At 33.2% G+C, this 19,835-nt stretch overlaps 1 protein-coding gene across 1 annotated transcript in view; it reads right to left on the bottom strand.

Moving 5' to 3' along the window:
* LOC100368910 (F-box-like/WD repeat-containing protein TBL1XR1) overlaps positions 1 to 17,733 on the bottom strand; it is a 46,046-nt gene extending 28,313 nt beyond the window's left edge. The window contains exon 1 of the mRNA XM_006823373.3: positions 17,490 to 17,733. The gene's annotated coding sequence lies outside the window, so the exon portion shown is untranslated. The remainder of the gene's footprint in view (positions 1 to 17,489) is intronic.
* Positions 17,734 to 19,835: the final 2,102 nt, after the last annotated feature.

Raw genomic sequence — 19,835 nt, 5'->3', positions numbered from 1 at the left:
GTGGCTGGTCTGATAAGTATTCCTGGCTAGTATCATAAAGCATTTGATCACTCAATGCCAGACCTGTGGCTGGTCTGATAAGTATTCCTGGCTAGTATCATAAAGCATTTGATCACTCAATGCCAGACCTGTGGCTGGTCTGATAAGTATTCCTGGCTAGTATCATAAAGCATTTGATCACTCAATGCCAGACCTGTGGCTGGTCTGATAAGTATTCCTGGCTAGTATCATGAAGCAATTGGTCATAACAATCTAGTACAGGACTGAAACATGATAGTATGAACTTTCTGCAACAGTACACACTGTGAACCAATGAACCAAGTTATCAGTAAATAGCTCCATATCCAAATTAGGTCATGTCATGGCATGTCTCACTTTCAGTATGACCTTCATCTGATAGTTGGTGAGTAAGGCAAGTCTAGACATTAACAAACCAGGCATGTCCGTCATTGCTGTTCAGCTTCACTTTCAATAAATCCATGGTTACCTTAGAATCAACAATTGCTATCCAAAAGAAATTGATATGGTATTGAGATCATTCCAATCAATAAAGGCCATGTCTTTGACTACAGGGAAACAAATCAATATCAACGACATTGTTCCCACCTGTATTTGGATGTATTTGCAATTGGGAACAAAAAATAGAGAAAAACTTGTCATGTCTTTTGTACCAAATTTTAACACAATCAGTTTAGTGTTTAAGGAAAAGGTAATTTGCACATGTAAAGCAACAAGCAGCCTATCGGCTGAGATAGCTCCGCTGTTAGCAATGCACATTTCAATTAAAGAACTGAAGACATGATTAGAAAATGAACAATATGAATAGTATCAAAGCAATCAGACTTACAGTTTTTAACAAGAAGTCGAAAATATCACTTTTTACCAAAAAATTACAAAAATATTCACCAAAATAAATTAATTAGAGAATTGAAGATATCATCACAAAACGAACAAATCTGAGAGAGGTCCACATGTAGTACCTATATATGTAATATCAAAGCAATCGGACTTACAGTTTTCAACAAGAAGTCGAAAATATCACTTTTTACCAAAAATGACAAAAATATTCACCAAAATTAGAGAACTGAAGATATCATCACAAAATGAACAAAGCTGAGAAAGGTCTATATGTAGTATCTATATATGTAATATCAAAGCAATTGAACTATTGGTTTTTAACAAGAAGTCGAACATATCACTTTTTACCAAAAATTACAAAAATATTCACCAAAATTAGAGAATTGAAGATATCATCACAAAATAAACAAATCTGAGAGAGGTCCACATGTAGTACCTATATATGTAATATCAAAGCAATTGGACTTGCGGTTTTTAACAAGAAGTCGAAAATATCACTTTTTACCAAAAATGACAAAAATATTCACCAAAATTAGAGAATTGAAGATATCATCACGAAATGAACAAATCTGAGAGAGGTCCACATGTAGTACCTATATATGTAGTATCAAAGCAATTGGACTTGCGGTTTTTAACAAGAAGTCGAAAATATCACTTTTTACCAAAAATGACAAAAATATTCACCAAAATTAGAGAATTAAAGATATCATTACAAAATGAACAAATCTGAGAGAGGTCCACATGTAGTACCTATATATGTATTATCAAAGCATTTGCACTTGCGGTTTTTAACAAGAAGTCGAAAATATCACTTTTTACCAAAAATGACAAAAATATTCACCAAAATTAGAGAATTGAAGATATCAACATGAAATGAACAAACCTAAGAGAGGTCTACCCAAGGTACATATACACCAAGTATCAAAGCATTCAGGCTTGTAGTTTTCAAGAAGAAGTCGAAAAAGTAAAACATTGACACGGACGACGGACGACGGACGACGACGACGACGGACAATCACTCATATGATAAGCTCCGCTCGACAAAGTCGACAGCGGAGCTAAAAATTGCATACTGGGTTATTAAAATATGACTTATGAGCATAGACACACCTGTCATTCAGGCAGGTTATTAATGCAGCAATACAATATTCTGTGTGAATAGTATGCATGTCACTGTACAGACAGATACCGATATAAATAATATAAAAACATAGCATAATTATTACAACCTTGCCCATTGAGAATCTAGATTAATTAAATAAAAGAATGGATTGATACAAACTGATAATATAATCTTTACTTTGCATAGCAAAAGTAAGTATAAAACTCCTAAAACAATGCAACAATACATCTAAACATTTTGTGCAAAAATTACAGGCTGAAATTAAGGTGTGAACAATTCTGACACCAACAATAACCAATAATTACACAAAAATTAATTAATATTCATGTTCCTCGACTAATACTACATGTCCACGTTAAATTTTTGAAAGTTCCCTTTGTGCTCGTCATATTAAAGTGGAGGGGTTGTCGCGAGTGTGTCCTTGAAACTTTAGTTCCAAGTGGCGTATACAACAGATTGTTTATTTACATCAAAACACGTGTTCCGTGTAGTAGTAATATGGCCAAAAATAAAAACAGCCGTTATTCTGCCATCTTTGATCTAGTCATGAAACACACTGATATGTATGATGTATGTGTCAAATACGAATGAAAATGGTACATAAATTGTGGAAATATAGTAGTAAGGCCAAAAAGTCAGATGGCTGTCAATCAGCCATCCTTGACCAGATTTTGAAACAAATTGTCATGGACATGCATCCTAACATGTATAAAGTACATGTATGTGCCAAATTTGAATGAGAACTGACAGAGCATGTCCAAGATACCGCATATAAAAACATGCAGCCTATCGGCTGAGATAGCTCCGCTGTTAGCAATGCACATTTCAATTAAAGAACTGAAGACATCACTAGAAAACGAACAATATGTATAGACAAGAAGTCGAAAATATCACTTTTTACCAAAAATGACAAAAATATTCACCAAAATTAGAGAATTGAAGATATCAACATGAAATGAACAAACCTAAGAGAGGTCTACCCAAGGTACATATACACCAAGTATCAAAGCATTCAGGCTTGTAGTTTTCAAGAAAAAGTCGAAAAAGTAAAACATTGACACGGACGAAGACGGACAATCACTCATATGATAAGCTCCGCTCGACAAAGTCGACAGCGGAGCTAAAAAAACTAAAAAAAAAAACACAAACCAAACATGAACTTGACCGAGATCCCAAACTTATTAATATCAAAGTTTGAACAAACAAGCAGCCTCTCGGCTGAGATAGCTCCGCTGTTAGCAAGGCACATTTCAATTGAAGAACTGAAGATATCATTAGAAAATGAACAATATGTATAGTACCCCCGGTATGTATAGCAATCGGACTTGCTGTTTTTAACAAGAAGTCAACAATATCACTTTTTACCAAAAAATACAAAAATATTCACCAAAATTAGAGAATTGAAGATATCATCACGAAATGAACAAATCTGAGAAAGGTACACATGTAGCATCTATATATGCAATATCAAAGCAATTGGACTTGGGGTTTTTTAACAAGAAGTCAAAAATATCACTTTTTACCAAAAATTACAAAAATATTCACCAAAATTAGAGAATTGAAGATATCATCATGAAATGAACAAATCTAAGAGAGGTCTACCCCAGGTACATACAAACCAAGTATCAAAGCATTCAGGCTTGTAGTTTTCAAGAAGAAGTTGAAAAAGTAAAACATTGACACGGACGACGACGGACAATCACTCGTATGATAAGCTCCGCTCGACAAAGTCGACAGCGGAGCTAAAAATGGATAAAAACTGTTTGAGTTATTGTAAGTTTTACGACGAATTCAACAACAACGACAGACATTTCCCCTCCTATATATGAACTTCAACTATAAAAGACACAGGTCATGAAGTATCTTAATTCATCACCATGACAATGACCACAAAAAGACATGAACATTTGGCATTTTTCGAAATATGCCAGGGGATATTTTAGAAGGTATAAACAAGATATAATTTCAATAGCAATGCAACATAGAAGATTGAAAACAGCTATAGTATACAGAGGATGGTGAACATCCAATCCCCTGCACACATTCTACACTGTAAGCATACAGTGACTCAATTTGTATTACAAATATAGACTAGTTGCTAGTCTATAAAAATATGACTTTAGATTTCTCTTTACTGAAGAGTATAAATGGAATTGACCCATATTATTTGTTTTCATTAAATCTTGGAAAAATAAATATTCATTGCAATTTTTTTTGATTCGGTAGAAATAAATTGCCTGTAAAAATAAAGTGTTCTACAGTGAGTGTAACAGGAAAAACATGGTATGAGATGGTGAACCAGTTACAAAATGACTGCAATAGATAATATTAACTCACTGAAAAATTTGACATAAATACAATATTTAAATAAAAATTAATATATTACAATATTATTCACAGCAAGCTTTCTTACCTTGCGACTTTAAAAAGATAAATTTTTCCTTATTTATTCCAGGGAAACCGACTATAGTGTTTCAATACTAGCCTTTTATCAACAGAAGGCTACATTTTAGTATAGGAGGTATAGGCACATCAAAGGAGGGGCAAAACCCAGGTATCTAAATGTACATGGTATACCAGTATGTTGTAATGTATTATCCACTAAACTGTGCAAAGACCAGAATAGTAAATTTATTTAGATTTCCTCCAAAATATTATTCTTTATGAAGCTGTACATTAAGATATCCATACCATGCAATGTTTTGAGTAAAATGGCACGATAAAAGCTGGACCTTGTTCATTGAATGGATATTGATATGGGCAGAGTAACAAGCATGTTAAAACCATTTTATAGCATCCAAATAATTATGTATGAAAATTCATGAAAAATTGAAATATACAAAGCGTAAAGTACTGAGAACTACCACAGCAAGTGGTGGGCTGATCTCTACATTTTCTGGCACATCAGAGTACATGTAATAAGGTCAACACAATTAAACTATCATCATTGTACACCCCTAATAATTAACTGCAAAATCTAATAATCATTCTTAAAAAAATGAAATTGTACAATTTCCATGTGACAGATCTTTGACATGACTTCATACACAAACATTATTGTGGTATTCGTTCATACGTGTAAAGTCTTGCTTGACCCAGTTAGTTTAATTCCGAGTCAAAAAGGCAACACGACTTTTTTCACTAAAACCTATTGCAAAAGATCTTATTGTATGTTGACAAATCACTTCAATGTTGCATGGGCTAGCCATGATGTTATCTTGAAATTCTCATATCTGTTCAGCTGGCACAACCCAGCATTCTGATTGGTTAATAACCTGCTTGACCTATCAAGGGACATAGTTTCAGGTTAATTCATGCACTGAAAACACATGGCCAATATAATATACCAAGTGTTTGTTGCGAAATGAAAGGATACATTTAATAATTAATATTTTGGTGTGCGATATTAGTGTTTCAATAGTAATGTAAATTTTCATCAATATTACCATTAGAGAAGTGGACAAAATAGACACAATAAATGTTGTAGCTTCATAAAAAGTATTAGACAATTTAAATGTGTGCAGATTTAGATGCTCAGCGGACATCAGCAATTGTTTAAATTTTTTTAAGATGTCCTCATTCTGTTGAATCATTTCACCGTTTTATTACACCCAAAATATTGCAAATAATGTGTGTATTGTGCAATCTTACAATTCGATCTTGCTATTTCAGTGGATTGCTTTCATCTTGACCATGAACATGCTTGTAAAAAGAAAAGCAGTATAAAACTGGACCTTGCACAATTAGCCACAAAGCTGAGCATACACCAACTTAAAGCACTGCAATTACAAACTGCAAACAGGACAGAACATTACCGTGATTTATTGAAATATGAACATCCGAGAGAGAAAAATAACCACATCACCAAAAGGTAAATGTGTATATCTATTATATCTAAATATTATGGTTTAATGCAGTTTTCAAATAATTTTAGTAATCAAAAACGAAATGGTGCCCGTAATTAATTCTCATCAGGACAAAAAAAGTCTGCCTACTCAATTTCTGCCAGTGCTAAAGAATTGATACTGCAGGATGTTATTCTTAGAGATATGATGTCATATTTCTAAATATATGCTTGGAAACAAAAATAATGATACAAAAATTTGAATGGCAATGAATCGAGAAAAGTGATGCCTAAATATGATACGTATAATATACTATATATAATATAATAAAGCAAGCACAATAAACAGATCCACCAACTACAACTAGGTTTAAGCTATTCAATAAACGAAAAAACAATGATCTTTCTAAAACACATGACGAATAGAAAGGGCCAACTGGTCAAGGTTGTTATAAGTGTTCCAAGTTGCGATCCCTGACAGAGTACCTCAAATTTAAGTGCGATATTCACGAATAATAATGTCAATATGCCACTATGGAAAGACTTGCCAGCTAAAGAATTTTGTTGAGCTTCAAAATATTATGTATATATAAAGTATCAAAATATATATTTTTTTTCGGTTGTAAAAAGTAGAATATGCAGGGAACAATGAATCGATCGTTTCAATAGAACGCTCTGCTATCAAGAGACTATGTTTCGTGGAAAGCCAAACCCAGCAGGTAATTCACACCTTAGACAATAGCTGTTTCCAGACCGGGGATAGAGGGACTGTGGGTAACCTTTAAAATTAATAATCCAAAGATATTACAAATATAACATGGTAGATATAATATCTTGTTTTTGGCAAAAAAGATGAAATAACATGGAGACTGCAGGCAAAATGAAAATGCCAGAGTTGCCTGAATGATAACGTCTTATCCTGGTTTTTATATTGTTGACATCAAAGATACATGTGCATATAGACTAGCATGCATTATGTATATGCTGAAGGCCATTTGTTGGATGTAGAATGTCAAATCAAAAAAAAATGAATGTACAAAATCAACCGAACAAATACATCTACAGTTTGATTAATGGAATATGATTTATACTATACTCGATTTATACTATACTTGTGTTTTAATTAAGGTGTGTGTTCTCAGCTACATTTTTGTAAGCCTCCCACCTCAAAAAAGTCAACAAATAACAATTGTACTTTATGTGCCAGGGAATATTGAGTCACTTTGAAGAAAAGAAAATTGCAAAATTAGTTGCATCATCATTGATTTGACATTGAAGAAACAGATGCACAGAAAAATTAATCATATACCACCAAAGTTTATTAATTATAAATAATTATTAATTATTAGGGTCTGTGGAAACACTTCTAAGTCAAAATCTCTATCATTATTTTTGTTGACAAATGTAATCAGTGCAAAGAAATTTTCACCATGTTTTCTTAAATGATTTGATCTGCAACAATGTTTTTAACCAATCAGATTGCTGTGTTGTATTGACAATTCTTCAGGAATTTACCAAGGCGGAAGTAAATAAGTTAAACATGGTTACCATGGTCTATGCATTTCCAACATATTGACAGTAGATGATACCCACATTGTATTATATAAATTTGATTACTGATATTCGGGAGAAGTTGAAGAAGTTGGACCAGGTTTATGACTAGACAGTTAAATTTGTGGTGCTTAGTCGAGCATGCCACCCCCCTCCCAAAAAAATAGAAAATTTTCCCAAAGTAGGAGTTGGGTGCAAAGTTTGACGAGTACGGTATATTCACATTTTAAACAGAATTATAATAATTCACATTCAGAATTTTGGCCAAATTGGATAGACTTTACAGTAAACATCATTTTACATGGGTTTTGATTACTAGTAAGTGAATATTGTTAGTATTAAAACAAGCAGTCTGTCGGCTGAGATAGCTCCGCTGTTAGCAATGCACATTGCAATTAAAGAACAGAAGATATCATTAGAAAATGAACAATATGTATATAGTATCAAAGCAACAGGACTTCAAAAATATCACTTTTCACCAAAAATAATCATCAAAATTAGATAATTGAAGATATCACCACGAAATTAACAAATCTGAAAGAGGTCCACATGTAGTACCTATATATATAATATAAAAGCAATCAGACTTGCAGTTTTCAACAAGAAGTCAAAAATATCACTTTTTACCAAAAATGACAAAAATATTCACCAAAATTAGAGAATTGAAGATATCATTACAAAAGGAACAAATCTGAGAGAGGTCCACATTTAGTACCTATATATGTAATATCAAAGCAATTGGACTTGCAGTTTTCAACAAGAAGTCGAAAATATCACTTTTTACCAAAAATGATAAAAATATTCACCAAAATTAGAGAATTAAAGATATCATTACAAAATGAACAAATCTGAGAGAGGTCCACATTTAGTACCTATATATGTAATATCAAAGCAATTGGACTTGCGGTTTTTAACAAGAAGTCAAAAATATCACTTTTTACCAAAAATGACAAAAATATTCACCAAAATTAGAGAATTGAAGATATCATGAAATGAACAAATCTGAGAGAGGTACATATACACCAAGTATCAAAGCACTCAGGCTTGTAGTTTTCAAGAAGAAGTCAAACAAGCAGCCTATCGGCTGAGATAGCTCCGCTGTTAGCAATGCACATTTCAATTAAAGAACTGAAGACATCATTAGAAAATGAACAATATGAATAGTATCAAAGCAATCGGACTTACAGTTTTTAACAAGAAGTCGAAAATATCACTTTTTACCAAAAATTACAAAAATATTCACCAAAATTAGAGAACTGAAGATATCATCACAAAATGAACAAATCTGAGAAAGGTCTACATGTAGTATCTATATATGTAATATCAAAGCAATTGAACTATTGGTTTTTAACAAGAAGTCAAAAATATCACTTTTTACCAAAAATTACAAAAATATTCACCAAAATTAGAGAATTGAAGATATCATCACAAAATGAACAAATCTGAGAGAGGTCCACATGTAGCATCTATATATGTAATATCAAAGCAATCGAACATGCGGTTTTTAACAAGAAGTCGAAAATATCACTTTTTACCAAAAATGACAAAAATATTCACCAAAATTAGAGAATTGAAGATATCATCACGAAATGAACAAATCTGAGAGAGGTCTACCCAAGGTACATATACACCAAGTATCAAAGCATTCAGGCTTGTAGTTTTCAAGAAGAAGTTGAAAAAGTAAAACATTGACACGGACGACGACGGACAATCACTCATACATGTATGATAAGCTCCGCTCGACAAAGTCGACAGCGGAGCTAAAAAGTAAAACATTGACACGGGCGACGACGCACAATCGCTCATATGATAAGCTCCGCTCGACAACGTCGACAGCGGAGCTAAAAAAGGTATTTTCAAGATCAGATTTTTATTTATGTAATTTGGTCAGTCACGAAGCAATAATGGATAGTGCATTAGAGATAATCTAAATGTTACTAATGTCTGGTCAACATATTAATAACAATGCATTAACAAATTAATTTGACCAAAAAAATTATACACTGGTAGACGGGACAGAAAATAACTTTCCCTTATTAAAATTGACAAGGATTTGTCAAATCTTTCATAATACTAAGAACAAAACCAACAGCTGCGACTGATGACATGGCACTTCACATCAACGACATACATAGTCATCAGCTCAGCCACACCTGGTAATACACAGACCATATCACAATTCATGTAGAGAAGTGTGGGATAATTTTAGCTGAATGAAATTATTAACAAACACAACCGGCCAAAGCATGCCTGCTCTAGCATCCTGACAACTATTCCACTAAAATTAAGATTTGCAATACGGTCAAAATTTGCATACATCTATATTGCACGAAAAACGGAATTGATTGAATTAAGGGTTTGCATAATAGCATTATGCAAGAATTTCACAAAAGACAACATTATACAAATCAATAACTCGTACAGAAGAGTATATGATCAAATTAAGTAGATTTTCATGTATGGTCATTTTACTTTAGTAGCAAACTATATATACATTGCGACTATTAGGAGACAAGAAGGAACAAAAGGGACAATTTGATTCTTACATTGTGTGTATCTCTACTTCTGAATAGTACACATTTACTGTTGCTAGTCTTGTTGAATCAAAGACATCTTTTCTATTGTCTTTGGTTGAATGACATAAAAAGACACCAGAGTGGCTTTTTGCATAATTGAAACACAAATATATTTTTGGGTAGTTACATTCAACATCTGGCAATACCGTATTTGCTCTATTAGTAGTGCCTGTTTCTATGGTCAAAATAAAAAATATTTTGACAGTGTTCTCTGCTCAAGGGGTTTTACATAGGTGACTCAGCCTGCCCATCAGGTGTCATGGCCGTCTAGTGAATATCAAAAATATTCTATTTATATTTACAACTTTCAGCCAATTTTCATCATGAAACCTCAAACAGAGAGAGGCCTATCACCAACCGCCATAGTTGGCGCTGTTGTAATGATATAAAATCCAAGTTACTTGGGAAAACGGTGAATTCTGATTAGTATTGTCCCGACAATGACCTGTTGCCACATAAAAAGCGTTCCAGAGGTTCTGAGAATTATTCGAACAGTCAGCCATCAGCGGTCAAAGGACATAGTTTTAGGTCAACTCGTGTATCATAGCGCAGAGGTTTTTCTAGAAAAAAGCCGCAAGAGGGAGCACTGCAATTCAGAGGCGCCACCAAGTGGGGGTTCTTCCTACCAGGGTGTGGAGTTTTTGATAATTCTAAAATAAAATGGAGCATTCTATGGCTTCCATGGAGCCAAAATTAATATCAGATAGGTCACAGTTGAAGACTTTGGCCACAGGGTAAGGGGGCGCATGACCATGGCATGAGGGCGTGCGCGCCCCTGTTCCCTAATAGACATAGTTTACTCGCAACAACGAATGAACCATTCTTTTACATACTGTAGAATACTTTATTTTCGCTTGGAATTCATTTTCGCTGAAGACATGATTCCGTGCAAATAAAATCCAGCGAATATACTTTTTTCCTATATTTTACATTAAACACATCAAAAATCAGTGAAAATAATTTCCAAGCAAAACGCCCAAAAAGCTTTTTCACAACAAATGATTATCTCACTAGCACAACAAATGAATATCTTACTAGCACAACAAATGAATATCTCACAAGCACAACAAATGAATATCCTACTAGCACAACAAATGAATATCTCACAAGCACAACAAATGAATATCTCACAAGCACACAAATGAATATCTCACAAACACAACAAATGAATATCTTACTAGCACAACAAATGAATATCTCACAAACACAACAAATGAATATCTTACTAGCACAACAAATGAATATCTTACAAGCACAACAAATGAATATCTTACAAACACAACAAATGAATATCTTACTAGCACAACAAATGAATATGTTACTAGCACAACAAATGAATATCTCACAAGCACAACAAATGAATATCTCACTAGCACAACAAATGAATATCTCACAAGCACAACAAATGAATATCTCACAAGCACAAGAAATGAATATCTCACAAGCACAACAAATGAATATCTCACAAACACAACAAATGAATATCTCACAAGCACAAGAAATGAATATCTCACAAGCACAACAAATGAATATCTCACAAACACAACAAATGAATATGTTACTAGCACAACAAATGAATATCTCACAAGCACAACAAATGAATATCTCACTAGCACAACAAATGAATATCTCACAAGCACAACAAATGAATATCTCACAAGCACAACAAATGAATATCTCACTAGCACAACAAATGAATATCTCACAAGCACAACAAATGAATATCTCACAAGCACAAGAAATGAATATCTCACAAGCACAACAAATGAATATCTCACAAACACAACAAATGAATATCTTACTAGCACAACAAATGAATATCTCACTAGCACAACAAATGAATATCTCACAAGCACAACAAATGAATATCTCACAAGCACAAGAAATGAATATCTCACAAGCACAACAAATGAATATCTCACAAACACAACAAATGAATATCTTACTAGCACAACAAATGAATATCTTACTAGCACAACAAATGAATATCTCACAAACACAACAAATGAATATCTTACTAGCACAACAAATGAATATCTTACTAGCACAACAAATGAATATCTCACAAGCACAACAAATGAATATCTTACAAGCACAACAAATGATTATCTTACTAGCACAACAAATGAATATCTCACAAACACAACAAATGAATATCTTACTAGCACAACAAATGAATATCTCACAAACACAACAAATGAATATCTCACTAGCACAACAAATGAATATCCTACTAGCACAACAAATGAATATCTCACAAACACAACAAATGAATATCTCACAAGCACAACAAATGAATATGTCACTAGCACAACAAATGAATATCTCACTAGCACAACAAATGAATATCTCACAAGCACAACAAATGAATATCTTACTAGCACAACAAATGAATATCTCACTAACACAACAAATGAATATCTTACTAGCACAACAAATGAATATCTTACAAACACAACAAATGAATATCTCACAAGCACAACAAATGAATATCTTACTAGCACAACAAATGAATATCTTACTAGCACAACAAATGAATATCTTACAAGCACAACAAATGAATATCTTACAAGCACAACAAATGAATATCTTACAAGCACAACAAATGAATATCTTACTAGCACAACAAATGAATATCTTACAAGCACAACAAATGAATATCTTACTAGTACAACAAATGAATATCTTACTAGCACAACAAATGAATATCTTACTAGCACAACAAATGAATATCTTACTAGCACAACAAATGATTATCTTACTAGCACAGCAAATGAATATGTTACTAGCACAACAAATGAATATCTTACAAACACAACAAATGAATATCTTACTAGCACAACAAATGAATATCTCACAAGCACAACAAATGAATATCTCACTAGCACAACAAATGAATATCTCACAAACACAACAAATGAATATCTCACAAGCACAACAAATGAATATCTCACAAACACAACAAATGAATATCTCACTAGCACAACAAATGAATATCTTACTAGCACAACAAATGAATATCTCACAAGCACAACAAATGAATATCTTACTAGCACAACAAATGAATATCTTACAAGCACAACAAATGAATATCTTACTAGCACAACAAATGAATATCTTACTAGCACAACAAATGAATATCTTACTAGCACAACAAATGATTATCTTACTAGCACAACAAATGAATATGTTACTAGCACAACAAATGAATATCTTACAAACACAACAAATGAATATCTTACTAGCACAACAAATGAATATCTCACAAGCACAACAAATGAATATCTCACTAGCACAACAAATGAATATCTCACAAACACAACAAATGAATATCTCACTAGCACAACAAATGAATATCTCACTAGCACAACAAATGAATATCTCACAAACACAACAAATGAATATCTCACTAGCACAACAAATGAATATCTCACTAACACAACAAATGAATATCTCACAAGCACAAGAAATGAATATCTCACAAGCACAAGAAATGAATATCTCACAAGCACAAGAAATGAATATCTCACTAGCACAACAAATGAATATATCACTAGCACAACAAATGAATATATCACTAGCACAACAAATGAATATCTTACAAACAACAAATGAATATATCACTAGCACAACAAATGAATATGTCACAAGCACAACAAATGAATATCTCACAAGCACAACAAATGAATATCTCACTAGCACAACAAATGAATATCTCACTAGCACAACAAATGAATATCTCACTAACACAACAAATGAATATCTCACTAACACAACAAATGAATATCTCACTAACACAACAAATGAATATCTCACAAGCACAACAAATGAATATCTCACTAGCACAACAAATGAATATCTCACTAGCACAACAAATGAATATCTCACTAGCACAACAAATGAATATCTCACTAACACAACAAATGAATATCTCACTAACACAACAAATGAATATCTCACAAGCACAACAAATGAATATCTCACTAGCGCAACAAATGAATATCTCACTAGCGCAACAAATGAATATCTCACTAGCGCAACAAATGAATATCTCACTAGCACAACAAATGAATATCTCACTAGCACAACAAATGAATATCTCACTAGCACCACAAATGAATATCTCACTAGCACAACAAATGAATATCTCACTAACACAACAAATGAATATCTCACTAACACAACAAATGAATATCTCACAAACACAACAAATGAATATCTCACAAACACAACAAATGAATATGTCACTAGCGCAACAAATGAATATCTTACTAGCACAACAAATGAATATCTCACAAGCACAACAAATGAATATCTTACTAGCACAACAAATGAATATCTTACAAGCACAACAAATGAATATCTTACTAGCACAACAAATGAATATCTTACTAGCACAACAAATGAATATCTTACTAGCACAACAAATGATTATCTTACTAGCACAACAAATGAATATGTTACTAGCACAACAAATGAATATCTTACAAACACAACAAATGAATATCTTACTAGCACAACAAATGAATATCTCACAAGCACAACAAATGAATATCTCACTAGCACAACAAATGAATATCTCACAAACACAACAAATGAATATCTCACTAGCACAACAAATGAATATCTCACTAACACAACAAATGAATATCTCACAAGCACAAGAAATGAATATCTCACAAGCACAAGAAATGAATATCTCACAAGCACAAGAAATGAATATCTCACTAGCACAACAAATGAATATATCACTAGCACAACAAATGAATATCTTACAAACAACAAATGAATATATCACTAGCACAACAAATGAATATGTCACAAGCACAACAAATGAATATCTCACAAGCACAACAAATGAATATCTCACTAGCACAACAAATGAATATCTCACTAGCACAACAAATGAATATCTCACTAACACAACAAATGAATATCTCACTAACACAACAAATGAATATCTCACTAACACAACAAATGAATATCTCACAAGCACAACAAATGAATATCTCACTAGCACAACAAATGAATATCTCACTAGCACAACAAATGAATATCTCACTAACACAACAAATGAATATCTCACTAACACAACAAATGAATATCTCACTAACACAACAAATGAATATCTCACAAGCACAACAAATGAATATCTCACTAGCGCAACAAATGAATATCTCACTAGCGCAACAAATGAATATCTCACTAGCGCAACAAATGAATATCTCACTAGCACAACAAATGAATATCTCACTAGCACAACAAATGAATATCTCACTAGCACCACAAATGACTATCTCACTAGCACAACAAATGAAATAATAGACAATATAATTGACTGAATATTATTTTAAACTGTTTAATTCTAACTGGTAGAAATTTTCAGAACTTCATGCTATTTTGAAAGATAAATTTCATGAAAGTGACTGACATGACAGGGAAATTTGTACTGCTACAAAATTTAGCAAATTGTCTCTTGCAAAATAAATACAGTACTAATTTGACTTTTAAATTAGACTAAATTTAGTAGTAAAAATTACATTATGACATACAAGAGAAATGATTACCATTTCATAAATTAAATTAATAACATTTTCTTTTATGCTATCGATAAAGAGCCATTGCTCGAAACCTCTAGCTATTTTAAATAGTTATTTAGGACAACGATTTACCAAATATTATTTTCTATATATTACCATTTCATGTTCTCTTAATTATTACATTTACTAACACTCAAAAAGATCCAGTGAGCAGATGTAGTTTAAAATGACTGTAAATTGATATTTTTCATTGAGATTCTATGATCAATATTAGTGAGCTGAGTTATTTTGCAATAGTGACAGTCTCTGTGACTTGTATGACATGATATAATGTATACAAATATATATATACATGTATAACATATGTAAAAACATTGTTTATTTTTAAACACTGCAGAATTTAAGGATCCAAGTCAAAAAACTATCAAAATTAAAAATAATTAACCAGCGTGAATATTATAATTAATATAAAAAGACATGGTTATGTGAAAATTTATTATTTTATTCAAATGAAAATTAGATAATTATATTAAAACCGGAGATGGTAAAATTTTGTTTAAATTGACTGAAGAATTCTCGAAATTAATTGTGCTATTATTATTATTATTGTCCTGACGTTATCAAAGCATTTAGAAATAATTTTCCATCCAAGAGAATTATTTCGCAATTGAATACAAGGGAAGACAGTACCACATTTCATCCACTGGGAACACTGTACAAAAGGATTTATATATAAATAAATAATATTTGAATCAAAGGGCAGTTAATCATGATTTGCTGAAAAAACATGTACAAGTGACTGTCTAATATTATAAACTAAACAATAAATCAACTACAAATTTAATAAAACAACATTTCAGTCCTGACAAACTTTTTGTAAACGTGCTAAATAAACATTTAGTTTATTTATTGGATAATTGAATCTTTTTGAAAATCCCATTTGCCAAAAAATAAAATTTACAAATGGAGATCATTCAGATGGAACATCCGGATGGTAATACAATACTATTTGTAAGAACAGCATTCAACTTGTATAGCCATCAGGCAATGTTGTCTCCAGGTAAAGTTCAAAATAAAAAATACATGCAGGAAAATGCATGAATAAAACATGTGCAAGTCAATATCAACAAGTATAGCAATATAATTTTCTGTATGGATATTTTTCTTAAAATTGAATTGCACGCAATGAATGTTTGATCAGTGAGATTACGATGTGCTGTTCAACTAACAGAATCTCTACACTAATCAAAACAGTGTATATATATACAAGGTAGTGTGTAACAAAATAGAGGCAGTCTACTTGTAAGTAGGGTAATGGCTGATGACTAATTGCAACATTGGGGAAGTTAAAGGTAATACTGTTAGCAAATATACTCGTGTATACGAATAATACATGATTATTTAATATTAACATACATTATCATTTAGATTGATATTATTATAGAAGTATTAACATAAATTTGTTTGCAAAATGTAAATCATATTTACTCATGTGTATTTACTCATGTAATTATTCATAATGCAGCAAGTGGTAGAAGTAGTAGTAGTAGTGGAGGTAATTAATACAAATTACATTTTAGAAAATATACAAGTTGTAGTAATTTGAGTAATGCAGGGTACTGTCATCGTCACTGTGTTTGCAACGAAGTAATAAATTATCCCCACACGCGGGTAAAATGATCCCAAATATCCAGCCTTATCAGAGTTATGTCAATGTGTGTACAACATAGTACTATATATTATTATCATCATCGTGTGTGTGTGTGTGTGTGTGTGTGTGCGTGTGTGTGTGTGTGAGTGTCACTGTGTGTGTAGGATTGTTTGCCGACCTTGAACAAGGCCCCTTAGCAGATAAACTATGCGATTCGTGTACTGGACCTTTTCCATTCTCTATGCATATACATTGCATTACATTCTGGGTATAAGTCGTGTGGAAAAAATAGTAGAACAACATAGAAGGCGGAAATTATGCACATAACAATAAAAGGCAAACTCACCCTAAAGTATTATCAACGGAACTCAACACGCTGTGCTCAAACAACAATGACCAAAATTATAACTCAGCGAACCGCCGACAGATCCAACGAATCTCGCAACAAACGACACCAATCAAATCCTGGAATTGTTCGGCGTCGATTATGGATGGATACCGCTCCTAATTTGGAGAGTACGGTGGTACAATCTCGTATTCAAATCGCACAAGGTTTTCGCAAGTTCTCGGGGTGACAGCTGCAATATGGCGGTCATGGGCGCAGCACACCATTTCCATTTTCATCTGCGAGGGACTATTTTACAATGACATTGTTTGACCTCTCTCAAATTGACGTTTTGTGAGTTACTTTTCAGATTGAATTAACTGAAAAGTCAGTAAACTCAACATTTAAAAGTGTTTTTCACGGAAAGACAGAATGCAGTCGTCAAAATGAGTAAAATAAACAAACCGCGGATGAACACGAAAAGCAAGACAGACATGATTGCAAATACATGTCTCACGTGATGCAATTAGCTGCGGCCTTGGTGCGAGCATTTGCACCGTTAGGCAGGCCCACACTCTGCATATCCAGGTAAGTGGATTACGACCTTCCGCCGCCTCCCGACGAGCAAGCCAGCCGTGTGTGGATGACATCATCACTTCGAAATTTAAATAAGCAAGCTTACGAGCGCTTATTTATGTCATCCTGGAAAGTAGGACAACACCACTGTGAACTGAGTGCATTGCACATTGACGCCATAGCAGTTGGTCGTGCACAGAATAGATAGGGACAATGCTGATGTATTTTCTAGCAATAATCTTACAGAGAAACAAGAGTGCATGCGTTTGCAAGCGTATCTATGCTCTGACATGCATAACACGAAAATTAGCGACAGTTATAATCCTTTTGATTATTTTTTTTCCGTAGTGCGAATATTTCAATAGGGGTCGTTTGGGGTCATAGAACACGTTATGTAATATTGTGGACGAGCGTGTTCTTGTTGAAATCACACGTGTCGCTGCTAGGAAAGCAGATTTTCAATGAAAATTTAAACATGGCAAATGCTTTATAATTTGTATTGACTTTTTTTAATTAAAACTATACAATTTCTACAATGGTGTCATTTAGTATTTGTTTGTCAGTGAATTAAAAAAAAAAAAAAAAAATTTAATTAAATCATAGACCCTCCAGTCTACTGGAGGGTCTATGATTAAATGGAATAAATTCATTTTTCCATTTAATAAAAATATCAAATCTAGTTTGGTATTGTAGCTATTTGAATCACCTCTTTCTCTTTTAGGGAGCGTGTTTTTTAATGAATAGTTTACATCAGTCAATGAAAATCATGCCATGTAGCTTTCAAAGTCCCTTAGGTCTATGTGGAATCAGACTGATCACATAATGTATTGGCGATATTCGTTGACCACACCCATCATATCAATCAAATAATTATACCAATCCTATCTATGAAATGCATACTGCTACAGTCTGCACCATGACAAATTGCAATTAATAATATAAATAATGTCGTACATCATGAGTGACGTGTATCATGTTCCATCAGTCAGAACAGTTCAATAAACCTTGCGGATATTGGTGTTGCAAGCAAGCTGCAGTCAGAACAGTTCAATAAACCTTGCGGATATTGGTGTTGCAAGCAAGCTGCAGTCAGAACAGTTCAATAAACCTTGCGAATATTGATGTTGCAAGCAAGCAAGCTGCAGTCAGAACAGTGCAATACACCCTGCAGATATTGATGTTGCAAGCAAGCTGCAGTCAGAACAGTGCAATACACCCTGCGAATATTGATGTTGCAAGCAAGCTGCAGTCAGAACAGTGCAATAAACCCCGCGGATATTGATGTTGCAAGTGAACTGCAGTCAGAACAAAGTCAATGCAATAAACCCTGCGGATATTGATGTTGCAAGTAAGCTGCAGTCAGAGTAGTGTGTTGAGCCATGTTGTTATTGATGTTGCAAGCAAGCTGCAGTCAGAACAGTGCAATAAAACCCGCGGATATAATTGATGTTGCAAGCAAGCTACAATCATAACAGTGCAATGAACCCTTCGGATATTGATGTTGCCATTAAGCTGCAGTCAAAACAATGCAATAAATCCTGCTGTTATTGATTTTGCAGTGAGCTTCAGTCAGAACAGTGCAATGAACCTATTGAATATTGATGTTGCAAGTGAGCTGCAGTCAGAACAGTGCAATAAACCTCACGGATATAAGTGATGTTGCAAGTGAGCTGCAGTCAGAACAGTGCAATAAACCTCACGGATATTGATGTTGCAAGTGAGCTACAGTCAGAACAGTGCAATAAACCTCACGGATATTGATGTTGCAAGTAAGCTGAAGCCAGAACAGTG

Source organism: Saccoglossus kowalevskii, chromosome 1 (genome assembly GCF_978046115.1).
Source record: "Saccoglossus kowalevskii chromosome 1, keSacKowa6.1, whole genome shotgun sequence".
NCBI lineage: Eukaryota > Metazoa > Hemichordata > Enteropneusta > Harrimaniidae > Saccoglossus > Saccoglossus kowalevskii.
Note: the sequence above shows the minus strand (reverse complement) of the source record. Positions and strands in the feature narration are given on the sequence as shown.